The 12236-nt window shown below is 53.4% G+C and overlaps 1 protein-coding gene and 1 long non-coding RNA gene across 6 annotated transcripts in view; one reads left to right on the top strand and one right to left on the bottom strand.

The window, feature by feature from the left end:
* Window positions 1–12236, top strand: part of TBX5 (T-box transcription factor 5) — an 84927-nt gene that overhangs the window by 30991 nt on the left and 41700 nt on the right. The window contains exon 1 of one of the 5 annotated variants that reach the window (XM_074920997.1): window positions 8421–8656. The exons of 2 other annotated variants lie outside the window; for them this stretch is intronic. The gene's annotated coding sequence lies outside the window, so the exon portion shown is untranslated. Of the gene's footprint in view, window positions 1–8420; window positions 8657–9261; window positions 9618–11190; window positions 11256–12236 lie in introns of those variants that run through there. 2 more of the 5 variants (XM_074920993.1, XM_074920994.1) reach the window with 2 other exon arrangements.
* Window positions 5327–12197, bottom strand: LOC141967322 (uncharacterized). The gene is made up of 3 exons (XR_012634683.1): window positions 12026–12197; window positions 9910–10020; window positions 5327–6459 (listed from the first exon to the last, which is right to left on the bottom strand). It is a non-coding gene; the product is annotated as an uncharacterized LOC141967322 (long non-coding RNA).

The raw sequence follows: 12236 nt of genomic DNA, 5'->3' as shown, positions 1-12236 counted from the left end.
CTGGCCCTGAATCTGCTCTGAGTGGACACCTCAGGGCCAGCCCCCTTCTGAATTCACTCTCAGGAAACTCAGGCTGATTCCTGAGCTTGATGAGCTTTCTGGCAGCTTGAGTTTGATGGGAACTGTGCTGTAATCTCCCTTCTCATGCCTGGAGAAAGCCAGCAGGGTGGTCCATGGCCAGCTGGGTGCCAGGCCTCCCACCCACAAGACCCTTGCTCAGCTCCCACTGGCATTTCCGATGCAAGCCCTTGCTTGTCCAGTTGTTACAAAAAAACCCTAAGATTTAATGAAGCTAGCCTCTTAAAGTTGAAGAGCCAAGTACTGCTGAGAGAGTGTTGCCATCTATTTTTTTTTAATAGGAGGATTTTATTTATATATATTAGGAAGGAGCAGGTTAAAAGCGGAAGTCAATATTAAGTTAAACTGTGCACTAAAGAATTAAAAGTAGCCCAGGTTGGACTAGGTGGGGAGAAGAGGGCGTTCCACTATTTTCATTAAAAATTATATTTAAATGGAGGGTGAACTTGAAAACTTGATAGGACTGTGTAAACCCCCTTCAGAGACTGCTCCTGCAGAGCCAGGGCAGCATGGCTTTCCCTCCCGACGATCATTTTCTAATTTGTGTGCCCTTTTGGGTGTGGGAAAAGTTCACTACAAAGTGGGATCATGGGACGTTTTCTGAAATACTTATATCAAAATCAGAACCTACAGACAAACCCCTCTCCTGCTGGAGGTTTGATTTGGAAACTGATGGGCCCCTCTTTGTTCCTCTCTCTGAGGGATGTGCTCAGGTGCCAGTCCTGTTTCTGAAGATGCCATGGGGACTTGGTCTGAATGTTAAAAAGGCTCAGTTTCTTCATGTTTCAACACCTGCTGAGCCTCAAGGCCAGATCTAGAGCACATTTGCTGGGATGTGGGTCCTGAATCCCTGCATGGTGGGGCTGGGATGTTCCTTATTCCCACAGGGCTTGGCCTTACCCCACACTGCTGGCTGCAGAGGGTCCAACGGAATGTGAACAGCTGCTTCTCCTTCCAAAACCACTCAGGGGAAATCATACCAAAAAAAGTCATGGAAAGGCAACAGACATGAGCACAAGAAAAAAAAAAAAAAACACAAAAAAACTGCAACAAACTCCCTGATCCCTTCCTCTTCTCCACGATTTTGAGTGAATGGTTTAAAGATCCAGGTCCATCCCCATGGGCCTCACGTCCCGACGTGACTGAGGTGGCTGTAACCCCAACCTGATGGGCTTGGCCGAGCTGGGCAGAGCCTTGGCAGGCATTAATAACCCGGGGGAAGGTTCATGCTGCTCTGACCAGAACAGGCCTCACTGCATACGGAGCCCCAAACCAGTCGTAGGGGTCAAGCTAATGCTGACATTGGGGCCTTTGATTGTGTTTGATTCATGTGCGTACACCCCTGGTAGGTCAGATGGGCTGTTAATCCCTGAGTCCCTTCCCCCTGCCCCAGGAAAAAAAAAAAAGATAATGAGAAATAAGTTTAGTGGGTGACTTCCCGGCTTACTTCAAGGTTTGTGATGCGAGCTAGCTGCAAGATCTGGCTGTTCAGAAATGCATTTCCTTCATGCTTTGGGGTATTTTTGCTGGCCTGGTGACTAAAATACATTGGAGGGAAAAAAAAAATCTCAGTTGATGCACAGAGTAGAGCTGGGACTGGCAGTGAGATGGTCACAGCATGTTTTAGGGGGACCCAGGCTCCTTGGGAAGCTGTGGGAGGAAGGGGGTGACCCTGCTTTTGCTGTTTGTGTTTAGTCCTGAGAATTAAATTTCCATTTAATCTTAGCAGCCAGTGAGTTGGAGGAGGCAGGGTTGGTACAAAACTGTGTGCATCTCCACCCATTGTCTGTCCAGAAGAGAGCTTTCTCCCTGCTTGAATGTGCATTTGTATATGATGGAGAGGTTTATTCCAGCTGACAAAATGTATTTGGTGTACCAAAAAGACCTAATAAGCAGTTTACGGACACTCTCGGCCAACAGAGAGAGGGACAGGGCTTCAGGGATAAGCCCTCCTCGGTGGGCAATCCCGAGGGAGTGATTCCTACTGGGAGGAGATGGGTCAGAGACACTCGCCCCCGAGGCCTGATCCACCCGGTGACTGCCCCCGAGGGCCCCCCCGGGCTGTGTGGGGGCCGTGGCGGTGCCGGGCTGGCACCTCCGCCCTTGTCCGGGGATGCGGGGCTTCCTCGTCTGCCCCAGCCTCAGCCTGTGCGGGTGAATGGCAATGAGGATACGCGATCCCGGGGGATTTGGGAAGGGAAGAGCCCGGGGACCAGCAGCTGAGCGGGGTCCCGGGGGCGTGACACCCCCTTTGGAGGCTGAAAATAGCGTCTGTCGAGCCCCGGGCTGGGGAAGCTGCTGTGGGCAAATGACCAATTAGGGAATCTTTGTCAGATTCGGGAAAGCCGAGATAAGTCTCTTTTATCAGCCTATAAAAATACCACTTTCACTTATCTGGAGCTACCTACGCCGTCCAGCTGCGGGAGCGGGGAGGGGGGAGCGGAGCGGCTCCGCAGGCAGAGGAGGAGTCACGGATGTGCTTGACAGCGAGGGGGGTTTTGGAAAACCGTTTTCTGCTGGAGAGCGAGCCCTCTCCCCTCTTCCCCTCGGAGCCCACCCGCTGCCCCCGACGCAGCCCGCCCGGGGCGGGGGGCCCTTCCACCAGCAGGGCCCCTCTCCTTCCCCAAACCTTGCCTTTCCCTCTTATTTTCCACCCTTTTCCCCGGCATCATGCCGAGGTTGGGGGGGGTGGGCGGCTCGGCAGAGGAACCGAAGAGTTATTAGGTCAGCGCCGATGGGTCCGTATTGTGTTCCATGGCCTGAGCCTGGAAGAAGCACCCACGGGCACGGGGGGGTTCTGTACCCACGGGCTGCAGGGAAATACTCCGATGCGGGCGGATAGAAGTTGGCTGTACCTCTGTTTGTGCACGTATCTTCCCGTGTTTCTATCGAAATACTCCGATCCACGCAGCCAACTTCACCCGTAGCTGCACCTCGAGGCCGTGGGCTGACATGTCCGTGGGTGCGGGTGTTTTCCGGACACCCAGACGCATTCTGCATCTGTGCATCTGCATCTGAAGGCATCTCCGCATGGATACCCACACGCAAACAGAGGATCAAGACGTGGAGAGAGTGCTAACATGCATTCCTACTGTGGGAAAACATGCTGCACTTTGATTATTTTCTCTGTGGTTTCCAGTCTATTTGGGCTGTAGGAAAACGATCACATACAGCGTGTGGGGGGGGGGGGGGGGGGGGGGGAACAAAACAAAACAAAAACTCAACAGATTAGGCAACTCAAATCAAATCAATGCTTTCTAGGGTTTTTTGTGTGTGCGTATGTGTGTGTGTGGGGGGTGATAGTGGAGAGAAAAACACGGGGAAAACTACAGTTTTCGTTAAAATACCCCAAGCAGGTTTGCCCAGGTGGTGCCTCGGGTGGGAGCAGCACGGAGAGGCCGTGGGTCTCCCTCGCCCCTTGTCCCCCGAAGTCCAGGCCCAGCCGACACCCCCCTGCTATTATATATATATATATATATATTTTTTATTTTTTTTTTTTACGGCAGAACAAGAAAATCTGGCTGGCACAGGCAAAGTAGAGCCTCTCCACGGGGTTTCAGAGGGGCTAAACCTTGGTTATCGTGGGTGGGGGTAAGCGAGGGTGAAGTGCCTCTCCTCGGGCGTGGGTAGGCAAAGGTTTGCACCAGAGTTTTTCTCGCGTCGTTTGGCTTTCGAGGAATAAACACGCGGGTGGGGAGCAGGACGCTGCCACCTCAGGGGGTGTGTGTGTGGGGTGGGGGCTCGGGGGAAGGGGCAGCCCCCAGGGCAGCCTCTCCCATCGGGCCGGTACCTTTCGCACAGATTTGCTGGAAAGGTTTCCAAATTCTTTTCCAAATATAGCACCGAGGCGGCTGCCCGCCTCCCCCGTGTGCCCTTCACGGCCCTGAGCCGCAGCCGAGGGACAGCCGCGACACCCCCCTCCCCCCCAGGCCGTGCCCAGCAGCCGAGGGGAAACCCTCTGTGGAGGGGGGTGCTCCCAGAAAAACACGCGTGGAAGCTGCGAGTCCGAGCCCGGGAGCCTCCAGCAGCTGCCCTCCGCTTTCCCTGGGTTTCAAGCATTTTTTTGGGGGGAGGGAATAAGATGTTTTGGTCCTTTCTCCCTTGCCGTCACCCCTGGCCCTTCCCGGAGGAGGGGACCTTCCCCGGCTGCCCTGTCCCCGAGGCAGCGAGAAGGGCCAAGGATTTTTACTCCAACCTACGCGGCCTAAACTAAACCCGGGTATTCCCACCCAAAACGCCTTGGAGGAAAAGGGGGGGGCACTGCTGGTGGGTCGGGGACTGCCCGAAGGAAGAGCTTAGCTCCCGTGAGGGGGGACATCCACCCCCCTACCCCCCCACCCCCCAGCATTCCCATCCCTGAGTGGAACCTGGGCTGGGGGAAGGAGACCGGGGGGCTGGATACCCCGACTGGTAGCTGGGGACACACGACACGTCTCCCCAACGAGCCCTTGCCCTGGGAGCCTTCAAAGACCATTTTAACAGCGATAAACGTAATCCCCCCCCCTTTACATTATAAAAAGCTCCACCTGGGATATTTCTCCCCCATCACGTTTTTATAGCGAGATCAAGGACAAACTTGTAGCATTGTGGTGGCGGGTCCTTCTTGGGTTGTTTTTTTTTTTTTTTTCTTTTCCTTTTTTTTTTTTATTTTATTTTTTTTCCTTTCCAAATGCTCTTCTGGGTAGAGCTCGGAGAAGTTTGCTGTTCTCCCGCCGCAATTAAGAGGGAGAGGGAGCGAGTTCTTGATTACTGCTGCTTGCTCTGATCGCTTCGGAGGTGGGGAAGTGGGGGGGGGGGGGGGGGACGGGCGGGAATTGATTTTAGATTTCTCTTTTATGTCGGGTCTGGTTTCTGGTGATTAAATTTCTCTCTTATGTGGACTGAACCTAGGGATAACTGATTAATAACATGCCACTTGGCGCCAACACGGGGTCTCGAGGCCTTTAATCGGCAAGATGCACAAGAGAACAGAGAGAAACACAGAGCAGGACAAAACTCCACCAACTATTTTAGCCTGCTGGTCTCTGCTGCGGCGGATTTTTTTTTTCTTCATCTTTTCAGTATTTCCTGCTAAACTCGTAAACTTTATTTGATTTACAGCTATTTCATGAACCTGCTTAAACTAACATGTGTTCCGTCTTGTCCAACTGAATCATAAAAAACAATCTTGGATCCAAACGAGATCCTTTTTTTTTTTTTTTTTAAAAAAAAAAAAAGAAAAAAAAGAAAAGAGAAGAAACGAGTTATTAATGACAGAAAATAGGCATTGTCTTGAACGGCGACTACTCCGGCCCCCGGAGCGGGGAGGCCGGCGGTTCCTGCGCCCGGCAGCCGGAGGTGGGGGGGTGGGGGTGGGAACCGGGCTCGGCTCCGCGGGTACCGCGGAGATTTGAGCTTTCCTTTCCCCTAAAAAGGATTATTCGTTGGAAACGAACGATTTCCAAGCGTACAGTACCCAAAATGTGCTCGCAAAGGCGCTAACCCCACAGCCCCTGTGCTGGCAGCCGGCAGACGCGCACCAGAGCAGGTAAACAGGCATATCTGTCCCCCCCCAAAAATAACTAGTCAGTTATGACTATGAAATGAGGGCCTAATATTTTCTCAAAAGCAGGGGTTTCTGTCTCCACAACCAAACAGACAAGCCCATATCTGGCATGAACGCTTAATACACGTAGAACAGGTATGAATCTATGGAGATGTATATAGATGGAGGCGCACAAGGACTTATAGAAAACGGGATTCACCAAGCCGAGTGCCAATGTCAGCATCTGTTCGCACCCAAATACTCAGCCCCATTCCCCACCTCTGTCTGTGTTGAAAAATACTCCAGGAAAGCTACCTGCAGCCCTCAGAACTGGAGCCCCTGCCCTGCGGGCAGCAGGATACAGCCGAGGCCCACTGCCCACAACCTTCGCTGGTACTTCCCCGCACACTTGTGGGTCTCTGCCCCTAGGAAACCGATTTCTATTCTGCGTTGGTTGCCGCGGAGCCATATGCGGCCGCGGAGCGCACCCGGGGTTAGCACGCAGGGCCCAAAGATTTACAGCTTGCGGCCTCATCCAGCCCTGGCGCAAGGGACAAGTGCCTATAAGGAGGAAAGTGCTGCTTTCTTTTTTTTTTTTTTTTTTATTTTCCTCACGTGGATAGTATTTTCGCACTTAATATTTGCTGAAAACAACAACAAAAGGCTCAGGATCTGTTTAGGTGATTCACATAATCTCTGTTTTCCCCACGCGGATAAAGGATGGGTTTTAGGATGCCCGTGACACCCGCACGGACGCGGGTTAACGCGGTTCCCGCCCGCAAAGAGGGGCTGAGGGGGCAGCAGCCTCCCCCCCGCCTCCATGGGAGCGTCTCCAGGTCCCGAAATTTGCGGATATCCTGTGAATATAAAGGAAAAGATGGTCATAACAGATCGACCGGGCTCGGCTGCGCTTTGGCTCTGCGTTATTTAGGGCAGGGGGCGAGAAAAGGGGGGAGAAACGCAGGGAAAAAAAGAAGAAAGAAGGCGAGGTGGATTGGAAAGGACGAAAGAGAGGAAGAAAAATGAGTTGGAAAGAAAGTTTGCCGGGCTGAGGGAGCTGCGTGGGTGCCCCGGGCTGCCCCCTCCCCGCTAAGGGCTTGTCTCGCCGGGGCCAGTCCTGCCGCCGGCGGGGTGGGCGCGAAGGAGAATTACAGGTGTCCCTTGCGCGGCCTTTTTTTCGGCGACTGATTCAAAGCCTTTCGCTTCGGGCTCCTCTCCCCAGTCCCCCGACCCATCCCGCCCCCCCGCAACCCCCTCAAGGTCATTGCAAGATCACTTTCAGGGAAAGGCGCGGGGCGCGAAGCCTTTCCCCCTCTCGCCCCCATTAGCTTTCTCCCCACAGCTAGAGCGAAGGCCTTATCTGCTTTTATTTTCTTCTTCGGTCCGAGATAACGCCCTGACGGACAGCCTGTTTGGCAAGAGCAGATTAGCCTTTCCATTCTGGCATCGATAACGCGTCCCTCTCCATCGGGAGCATCAGTCCCTGATCGGGGCGGGGAGGGGGATTCGATGGACACCCTGTGCCAAAAAAAAAATCACCCGGGCTGGCTCCCTGCGAGGGGGGAAAGAGAGAAACGCACCCTAATTCCCCTTTTCCCTTGTGCCCACAGGAAAATTTGGGGAAGGGGCCCAGCCCCGGCTCCCCCGCGCTGCAGTTAATTCCCGGGGAGATGCGTTTTGGAGTCAGAGAATAGATTCGTTTTGTTACAGGGATGCTTCTAGCTTGACTTTGGGACCCTGTCCTCCCTCCCTCTTGTCAACTGGGAGAAAAAGGGACCTCTAGACCACAGGCACGCGTGGGAGTCTCCGAAGGACAATGTTGTGCCCAATACACGCGGGGCTCTGCAGCCCTGCCCCTGGCCGGCTGCTTATTTTTCATCTTCGTCACTGTTTTAAAGCCTGAAGTTCGCCTGGGAAATTAATAGGCTGAAGGGAGGGGAGAACAGTTTTTAATTGTAAGCTTTTTTTTTTTTTTTTTTTTTTAATAGCCAGAAGGGCAGGAATAAAGGACCCGAAACCACAAACTTTAAAAGAAAATTGCTGTTCACCTGTAATTACAAAAAAATAAAATAGGAAGCTCGACCCAGGTATCGAGCCCTGAAGGCTCGTCTAAGCATACAAACTCTAGACCACTAAATGCAGAGTTTTGTAATGGAAATACTGACATGAGGAGAACCGTATTGGCGTTACTTTGACACAAACATCTTGCTGATAAACCCTTAAATCAATGCAGTCAGTCACTGCTCCGGTAATTCAGAAAAAAACCCAACAAACAAACCCAACAAAAAAAACCCAAAAAACGAGTGAACGGACCAAAATGTTTCCAGAGAGGATGATTATTTTAAATACTTGTTTTCTCCCAGGTGCGTATTTCGCCAAAGCGGGGATGCAGCCAACAAAGGGGAGTTAGAAATAAAAGAACAGAGAACTGGTCGAAGAGAGGAAGTAAACTACCTAAAAATTATTTAAATCGGGGGGGACAGGGGGAGTTAGAAAGCCCAAAAAGCCGAATTATGTATGTTTTACAAGGTGGGGGCGGCCAGCGGCGCGCTGCGCCGTCCCCGGGCAGGGTGTCTGCGAGGAGCCGCAGGCTGCGGGCGCAGAGCAAAAGACTTTGCAAGTTGGTTAAGCCGCCCCAAGAAGTGATTTTAAAGGGTGTGCGGGGGGGGGAGTGAGTTCATGCTCGGCACTATTTCTTACTGCTGACACCTCGACCCCACTGCAAGCCAGCACCCCGGCCACCCCCCCCCCCCCCTCCCTCCACCTCTCCAGGGTAAAATCCGAAAGGAAGAAACCTCGGAGGCGAGTGACACCCTCCAAGAGGGCAGAGGGGCTGCGCAGGCCTCTGGCCATGCGGTCCCCAGAAACGGGGGCTCCCCGCGGCCTGAGGCCCCCGGGCAGGGCGGTGGGGCCCGGTCTGTGTGGGCCTGATCCTGCGCTCCCGACTGCCGCAAGGAGCTGAGCAACAGGGATCGAGCCCGGGGAAGGGGGAGGGGGGCTGCAGAGGGCTCGGGGGACCCCCCCGCCCAGCCACGCACCCCCACACCCGCGTAGGTAAGTGCCCACGGTGTGGGTGTTTGGGTCCGTGGCTGCTGATGGACGCTCCAGTGTTTCTATGCATGCGGGAGGTTTTTTTTTATATATATATATATATACGCACACAGATCTATGTCTATGGAGTACGACGTATAGGCGGTGTGCACACCTTTCTCCACGCGCGGGGTTTCGGGTGTGGGCAGAATTGCGCCCTGAGCTGCGCCGAGGGTGGGGGCAGGCTGCTGCTTGCGCGCACCCAAGCCCTGCGCGTAACCCATGGGTGAAATGTAAATATTCAGGCGCAGGGACGAGGGAAGGGGCACGGGCGGCTTTGCACTTGCGCGGACGCTGTTGTGCGAGTGTGCACAACGCTCCCCGCAGATCCACGCACCCACGATTTTGCGATGTGCGTGTACAATCAGATGCGTCTAGTGACGCGCATCTGTACTGTCTCTGCGCTCACGCTGCGCGTTCAGTTTAAAGATCTGAAACTTGCTTAAACACTTGCGGAAGGAGAAGGCATCGTGCGCGTGTTTGCAAACTGTGTGCGTGTGTTCGGACTCATACATGCATGCCCACCTATACCATATACACATGCACACACGGCTGCGTACATACGTGTCCCGGCTGCTCGCCCCCCCGCGCCGGGGGTGGCTGGGGCCCAGCCGCAGCGGGACCCCGCGGCTCGGGGCTCGGCTCGGGGGCCGGATCCGGAGCGGGGCCGGCGGGGGAAAGCGGTTCCCCGTCCCCCGGCTGCAGCCGCCTCGGGCGGACCTCAGGGGGCACTGGGGGGGTGGGCGGATCGGGTGCGAGGAGAGGCTTTTATTTCTGCTCTGGGGTAAGGCTTCGGCAGGAAGGTCCCATCCTGCTCCGGCAGCGCCAGCACCTCTGGGCAGTCAGTGCCAGCCTGGATCCCCGCAGGACAATCTTCCTCCGTGGAGTTTTTCCCCCCATGCCGGTTATTTGAGGGGATCCCGAGGTGAGGAGCGCGGCCGGATCCAGCGGTGCACTGGGGCAAATCGAGGCAAGGGGTGGCGGTGGCGAGGGGGGCTTTTCCTTCCCAGCCTCTCCCCCCCCCCCCCCTCATTGTTGGTGCTTTTTGCTGCGGGCCTGGCTTCCCCTGGGTGTCTGCAGAGCTGGGGAGTGGTGGGGAGAGCTCAGCTAGGGGAAACCGGGTAAACCCAGGCAGGGCTTTGGCGGCCGGGTGGGGAAGGCTGCGGGCAGCCCCCTCGGCCGGCGCAGGGCCGGGGGTCCCTGCCTGGGACACTCACCCTCTGCAGCGTCCAGCTCCTGCGGGAACTTCTCGCTCTTCCTTAGGTGTTGCTCTTTATTTTCTTTCTCCCTATTTCTCCTCCTCTTCTTCCTCCTCCTCCTCTCTTTTTCTGTTGGAGGAAAAAACGTTTTAGCATCCCCCCCCCGCTTTTTTTTTTTTTTTTGGTGAAATTTTTCTGCAGCGGCCGCGAGTGCATCCCAAAATCCCTCCAGGTTGAGGGAGAGCTGAGGAGCGGGGAAGTGCCGGCGACTCCTCTGCAGCCACTGGCTGCACTTGGAGGGATTTTTGGGGTTTTGGGTGTTTGTTTTTTTTTTGTTGTTGTTTGTTTTTTTTTTTTCTTTTTCCCCTTGTCAATCTCATTTGGCAAATAATCGCCTCGATTTACTACTTTTTTTTTTTTTTTTAATCAGAGCAAATAATTGGTTCCCGAAGCACACTTGAATCTGTGCAAATAATCAGGTTATCATTTACTATGTATAGCCCAGAGTGCCTGCTTCCAGAGGCGCCTGAGCATTCATTTGACAAGTTTCCTGCTTGTTCTAATAGCATTATTTAAAAAACAAAAAAAAAAAAAAAAAAAGCAAGCTGAATAAAGCCAATACCGTTGGATTAACTGGGCTGCTCCTGGTGAAGCGGGAGCTTTGCTACTAGTTTCCCCCTTTCCATTGCAAGAGCGGGTTTTCCTGGAGTTCCCAGTGACTCCGTGCCTGTTTGGGTGATACACACTCATATATAATATATAGCCCCTCGCACCCGCATATATACATATGCGTTGTGTGTCTCGGAGTGTGAATATATATATTTATGTGTATATATACACACATGAATCTATATAGAAAGGCTGCACACACAGAGCCTCGCTGTATTTTGCATTGCACCGAATGGATTTCTTTGGGAAGAAAAAAAAGCAGGAATCTCACTGATAGAGCTTTAAAAAGAGGAGAATAATACAAATTAACCTTCCATTACTGTTGCAGTCAACCATGACAGAATAGGCCAGTTGCGTGGTTGGTGACGTCTCCGTGTCCTATAGGAGCAAAGCTCGTGAGATAGCAGCTATCGCCTTGAACTCTCTTTATTTTATTGGAGTATGGCTGGTAATAAACAGTAATATTTAATTTGTCTGAGACCACAAATCGGCTTCTAGCTGGAAGGCTCCTTCGCCTTGACATTACAGTCCTAGAGAGCCTGGACTTGCCATCCCTTTCCCAGCTGATTTTTTTTTTTTCCTCCTTCTTCACCCCCCCACCCCCCCCCAACCTGCAGACGGAAATAAATTCGATTTATTTGCATCGTTTTCAACTTGTCTTCAAGGTGTTTGAGAGCTAGTTTGGCATTGGAGAGGTGAGTGCTTTCCCAGGCAGCGGCCGTGCTCGGGTTTGCTCTTACAAACTTCAGAGATTTTCACTTTTGCCTTTCTTTCCGGCTAGGGGAGGGAAGCTCGTGTTTTCTCTCGCTAGCAGCTCCGAGAAACCTTTCTCCTCGCTGCTTTCATTTCTTTTTTTTTTTTTTTTTTTTCTTGAAGAGAAAACCCGCTTCTTTCGGGCGAGCTGAATGCCTCGGGAGATGCTCCCAGCACAGGCGCGGGGCGGGGCGGCTACAGCCCCCGCGGCCGCGCTCGCCCGTCTTTCCCCGGCTTGCCCGCAGCTCCCGGCACCAGCACCACGCTGATCGCTTGCTTTTTTTTTTTTTTTTTTTTCCTCCCCTCGGTTTGCACCTTTCCGAGCAGCGCCCATGCGATGGGAAGGGCTTTGCGGGTGCTGCCCGCTCGCCCCAAGGCCGGAGCCGGGGCCGCTCCTGCCGCCGCCCGGTTTGCTCGCTCGTTTATTTGTGTTTGGAAGGGCTCCACGGCTCCTTTCCCCTCTAAAAATAATGAAATATGGGACAAGCTTTGTTCTGTTTGTTTAAGTAGCGTTCTCTGGCTCATTCTCTGCGGCTACAAGTGCAGTTATTTTATTATTCTTATTTGCAACCGTTTACTGTTGGCTGTTTCTTCTCAAGTAGCTCTTTGAACTGGCGTGCACATGGAAAGGGTTCGGGAGATGCCAAACTACACCCACACAGGCACCCCCCTCCCCAATAGCCGCTCACCCCCAGACTTTTCTCTTCCTCACCTCAAACTTTCAGAGGGCTCCGGTGTTATCGCGCCCTGCGAGAGCTGGGAGCAAGGGTGGATTTGCTGAAAACTTCCGCGAAACGCAAAAGAAATGACCGAAAGGCAGAAAAGAGTGAAGGATTTTGGCGGTGGTGGTGGTGGTGATGGTGGTGGGAAGGACAGGGGGGACGACACCGAGGAGAGGGTGGGGGCAGGAGGAGGGTGGGCAG

This window comes from Athene noctua, chromosome 17, assembly GCF_965140245.1.
Source record: "Athene noctua chromosome 17, bAthNoc1.hap1.1, whole genome shotgun sequence".
In the NCBI taxonomy this organism is placed as follows: Eukaryota; Metazoa; Chordata; class Aves; order Strigiformes; family Strigidae; genus Athene; species Athene noctua.
The sequence above is the reverse complement of the archived record's forward strand: the minus strand, read 5'-3'. Positions and strand labels throughout refer to the sequence as shown.